Source organism: Puma concolor, chromosome E4 (assembly GCF_028749965.1).
Source record: "Puma concolor isolate L17-30 chromosome E4, mPumCon1.1.hap2, whole genome shotgun sequence".
Lineage (NCBI taxonomy): Eukaryota > Metazoa > Chordata > Mammalia > Carnivora > Felidae > Puma > Puma concolor.
The window spans coordinates 56,784,105-56,790,104 of record NC_141683.1 but is presented as its reverse complement, the minus strand read 5'-3'; positions in this window follow the sequence as shown (position 1 = coordinate 56,790,104).

The window sequence follows — 6,000 nt, the reverse complement described above, 5'->3', positions numbered from 1 at the left end:
TAAAGTCAGGACATAGAAGAAGGCAAAGGGAGATGTCGCAAGACATCAGAAGAGGAGGATGGTGATTGTGGGATGAGAATGTTATTAAGTGCGTTTTGAGGCACCTTGGCAGCATTTACCAAAGTTTTAAATGTGCCTATCCCTTGGGACAGCAATTACACATCTCAGAATCCATCCTGTAGAAACAGTCGTGCGTTCAAAGATACATACGTGAGGACGGTTATCTCATTGTTCACAACGGCAAAAAGACACTGCACTGAGAGTAGCAGAATGGTTACATAATTTGTGGAACATCCCAACTGTAAGAAACAGAAACTCAACTGAGACTGACACAACAAGGAAAACCTGTGGCTCATGTAATCGGAGTCCAGCAGTGAGATGGGCTTCGGGGTGGACCGAATCCAGGAGTTTCAATGCCATCTCTCCATGGTTCCCTGATCCACTCTTATCCCTAGGCCAGCATCATCCTCAGCACGATAAGGGGATGGTGGCTCCAATTCCAGACTACCGCCTGTAGAAAAGGAGAGAAGTGCTTCCAGAATTCTTCCAGAAGCAGAAAATGGCAGACGGTAACTCATATCCACAGAGTCTGCTTCCCTCCTCTTCCAGGTCATATGCCCACCTTGCCTTCCTCACAGCTAGTGTGGCCATGTGATCAAGTTCTTGCAAACGGAATGTGAATGGAAACGATGTGTGTCATTTATCCCTGCTTTACTTGCAAGGGAACTGCTTACTCTGAGGACTTCCTCACTCCTTTCTGCAAGAGGGTGCCATGGAAATGGAGCAGGAAGCAAACCAGCTTCAACCATACTCCTCAGAGATGACTAAGTAACAACATAGAAGCAACAAGGTTCCCTGCACCACCCAGGCAACAAAGCTGCCTTACCAGCCTAGAGTGGTCTGATTGTTACATGACAGAGAAATAAAATGTTGTCTTATTCGTTCCACTGTGCGTAGGAGCCTGTTAGGTCAGCTTCCCATTCACACTACTAATAGGTATGTATCCTGAAGTCTCCAGCAGAGCTCTCCTCGTGTCTCAAGTCCTCACGGCCTGCATCGCATCGGGGACAGGATTCTCCTTTGACCAAACGACCCACACCTGGAGCTGGGAGAGGAGCCAGCATCCTCAGGCTCAGAGCTGCGTGGAAGCGTGAACAGATCTCTGACTCAGTGTCTCTTTCTTCACCCTTACTTCTCTCATAATTCTCAGTGATTTCAAAATCAAGTGTCCGATCCTTCCCGGTCACGTTCTATTCCTTAACCCGGTTACCTCTAACGATCACACCCTCCACCTATCTCAGCCACTCACTACTATGTTCACACTCTAGACCAGTGCTGTCCAAGAGAAGAACTTTCCACCATCACAGAAATGTTTCACCTTCACTCTCCAATATGGTAGCCGCAGGCCTCACGTGGCTGTTAAAAACTTGAAAGGCAGCTAGTGCCAATAAGGAATTACATTTTTCATTTTGTTTAATGTTCATTTAAGTCTCAGCTTCAACAGCTATAGATGGCGAGTGGCTATTGTACTAGCCAGGGCAGGCCTTGGCTTTGTCACTCTCAGCAAGAGCAGCTGTCCACAGTCTGAATTACAAACTCTGCCAATCATGTCATGGTCTGCCAGCCAACCCCTACTAATACAATATTCTCTTCAAACTGCTGGGACTTCCGATCCAAACATCCTGCCATCTTTCACTTTCCATCTCCCCTCATTTTCTCATTTCCTTCATCATCCAGCTTCGACTTCGTGATTCTATGGTGTCACATTTGTGTGTGCTCTCAACTCATTGCCCCCTCTCATTCATTCATATTTGCATGACAGAACTGCAATTCTGGTCAAAATCCAACTCTCTACCTACTTCAAACTTCTGCTTGAGCACTTGACCTTAGATGGAGGAAGAACACTCGGTAGTACCTAATGGATCACTCTTCAGTTCAAGCCTACACGACTGCCCCCAAATCCTGCTAGATTTCCCTAATTCCTTCACTCCCCAATCTGATCTCCTGGATGACTATTTTATATCATCTCCTCTCACCCCCAATCTCTACCACTTCCTTCTCGGTTCACTGTCAGACGAGAAAATAGTAACAATTCGAGGGGAATGTCATCAGATCTCCCTGCCACCAACTTCCTAACCCACCTGCCACTGTGCCCATAAACTCTCTTTCCTGTCACCAAGGGTGACTACCTATACTCTGACGGGCAATTCCGGCTAGTGTTCTCGATTTCATCCTTTTGTACTTACCCAAGAAGACCTCTCCCATAATTTGTCCAATTTCTCTCCCAAGTTGCTGATCTTTCTCTCGCTCTCCTGGACCATCCTTCACAATATATAAATATGGTATAATATTCCTGTTTTTTGAAAACCCTCTCTGACCACACATTCAGCAAACGCTTCTGTGTATTAGAGTGACATCATCTAATTTATGATTTTAAAAGAATAGATTTCTTTCTGGAGAATAGATTATAGGGGAGCAAATGAAAGTAAGGAGACTAATTAAAATGCTATTTCAGGGGTGCCTGGGTGGCTCAGTTGGTTGAGCGTCCGACTTCGGCTCAGGTCATGATCTCGTGGTCCGTGGGTTCGAGCCCCGCGTCGGGCTCTGTGCTGACAGCTCAGAGCCTGGAGCCTGTTTCAGATTCTGTGTCTCCCTCTTTCTCTGACCCTCCCCTGTTCATACTCTCTCTCTCTCTCTGTCTCAAAAATAAATAAGATGTTAAAAAAATTTTTTTTTAAATAAAATGCTATTTCAGAAAAATAGTTTCTGTGGTAGCAAACTAGATAATATTGGCCCATCTTAAGTTGGGCCCTTTGGAGGCTGGAAGACTGCTACAGAATAGGACAAACTAAAGAGGCCTAACAGGCAAATGCAACTTGTAAACTTTGATTGGCTGTTTAATCAGGAAAAAATATAACTGTAAAGAGTGGTATATAGTTCAACGTATGGAAATGAGTTAAAGTGACACACCATATTAACGAAATGAAGGATAAAAGTCGCATGGTCATCTCAGTAGATGCAGAGAGAGCATTTGACAAAATTCAACACACGTTCGTGATTAAAACTCTCAACAAACTAGGTACAGAAGGAATTTCTCTTAATATAATAAAGGCCATATACAACAAGCCCATAGCTGACATCATACTCAATGGTGAAAAACTGAGAACATTGCCTTTGAGATCAGGAACAAGGCAAGGATGTTCACTATTGCCACTTACATTCAACATAGTACTGGAAGTCCTAGCCACAGCAGCTAGGCACCAGAAAGAAATAAAAAGCAGCCAAACTGGAAAGAAAGAAATAAAATAATACGTTTGCAAATGACATGATCTTACATATAGAAAACACTAAAGATTCCAACAAGCAAAAACAAAAACCCTGTTAGAACTAAGAAACAAAACTACGGCAATTAAAACAAGAGGGTACTGGCATAAAGACAGACATATAAACCAACAGAGCAGAATCGTGAGCCCGGAAATTAATCTTCAACAAGGCTGCCAAGAGCACACAATGGTGTTGGGAAAATTGGCTATCCACATACAAAGGAATGAAATCAGACCCTTACCTTACACCACACACACAAAATCAACTTAAAATGGATTAAAGACTTAAACATTAAAAAAAAAAAAAAAAAAAAAAAAAGACTTAAACATAAAACCGAAAATCTAAAACCCCTAAAAGATAACATAGGGGAAAAGCCTCTCTTATTTATTTATTTATTTATTTATTTATTTATTTATTTATTGGGGGGGGGAGAAAAAGAGAGAGAGGGAGAGGGAAAGAGAGAGAGAGAGGATGAGCAGGGGAGGAGCAGAGAGAAAGAGAGAGAGAATCCCAAGCAAGGTCCATGCTGTCAGCTCAGAGCCCCCATGTGGAGCTTGAACTCACAAACCTTGAGATCATGACCTGAGCCAAAATCAAGAGTCAGATGCTTAACCAATTGAGTCATCCAGGCACCCCAGGAAAAAGCCTCTTGACAATGGTCTTGGCAGTGATCACTTGGATATGACACCAAAGGCACAGAAAATAAAAACAAAAATAGACAAGTGGGACTTCATCAAGTTAAAAACCTTCCTCACAGCAAAGAAACCAATTAACAGAATGAAAAGACAACCTACAGAATGGGAAGAAGATTTGTAAACCATATTCCCCATAAGGGGTTAATATCCAAAATATATGAGACTTCTACAATTAAAACAAAACAAAGCAAATAATCCTATTTAAAAATGGGCAATGTATTTGAATGTCTCTAAAAAAGACATACAAATGGCCAACCGATACATAAAAAGGTGAGGTGCTCAACATCACTAATCCTCAGGGAAATGCAAATCAAGAACACAATGAGATATCGCCTCATACCTGATAGGATGAATATTATCAAAACAATAAAAGTAACAGGTTTGATGAGGATGTGAAGAAACTATAACCCTTGTACACTGTCGGTGGGAAAATAAAATGGGGCACCTGCTATGGAAAGTGGTATGCAGGGTCCTCAAAAAATGAAAAGTAGCAATCCCACTCCTGGATATTTATCGAAAAGAATTGAAATCAGGATCTTGACAGATGAATACCTAAAATGTTCTATACACATACAACAGAATATTCAGTGTTAAAAAGAGAAAGAAAAGAAAAGAGAAGACAAGACAAGACAAGAAAATCCTGCCATATGTGACAACATGGATGAACCTGGAGAGGACATTATGGTAGGTGAAATAAGCCAGTCACCAAAAAATCATATGATTCTTCTTCAAAATAGTTAAACTCAAAAAAGCAAAGAGTGGAACGGTGGTTGTCAGAGACTGGGGACAGCAGAAAATGGGGAGTTGTTCAATATATATAAACTTTCAGTTCAGCAAGATGAATAAATTCTGACAGTCTGCTGTTCAACACAGTGCCTACAGTTAAAATACGAACGGTGCACATAAAAAAAATGTTAAAAGGGTAGATCTTACATCAAGTATTCTTACCAAAAACAAACAAATGAAAGGGTGTGAGGAAACTCAATGAAAGTGATGTGCATGTTTATCTTGATTGCAGTGATGGCTTCATAAGCATACTGCATACATCCACACTCGTCAAATTACCTTCATTAAATATATGTAGAATTTGTGTGTGTGTGCGTGTGTGTGTGTGTGTGTGTGTGTGTGTGTGTATATATGTATATATATATATGCTGTTAAGTTAAAAAAAAAAAAAAGGGGGGGGCGCCTGGGTGGCACAGTCGGTTAAGCGTCCGACTTCAGCCAGGTCACGATCTCGCGGTCCGTGAGTTCGAGCCCCGCGTCGGGCTCTGGGCTGATGGCTCAGAGCCTGGAGCCTATTTCCGATTCTGTGTCTCCCTCTCTCTCTGCCCCTCCCCCGTTCATGCTCTGTCTCTCTCTGTCCCAAAAAAATAAATAAACGTTAAAAAAAAAAAAAAAAGGAAGAATGGTGTGTCATTAAATTTTGTTTAACAACTAGCCAGGGGTAGGGAGGATCTCAGACTTCTAGTAATTGCCAATTTCCATGGTATAAATATTCCCACTACGACCAATGTCAAGCTACTGTGATATCACTGAACTTGAAGTTGGAAGAGATGCACACATTGTCACTGTACAAGCCAGCCTCAGCATGCCATTGGATAAGAACATTTTGGAGACAACGGGAGAAATTTGAAAGTAGACTGGATGTGTTGGATAATATCACTGAATTTATATTGATTTTCTTAGATGTGGTAATGGTAATGTGATTGTGTGGGCAAATGCCCATATTCTTGTGAGATATATGCTAAAATATCCTGATGGCATCCTGATGTTTAAAGACTACACTCGTGTGTGTGTGTGTGCGTGGGTGTGCGCACGCGCACGCACGTGCATGCATGGACACGTTTGGGAGGGGGGAAAGGATATATTGGTCTTCATTAACAAAATTGTTCTTTCAACTTTTCTATGAGCTTAATATTTTTAAAAAGGAAAAAATTAACTTGTGGCCAACAGAAGATACCATGTAAAAATCTGGATT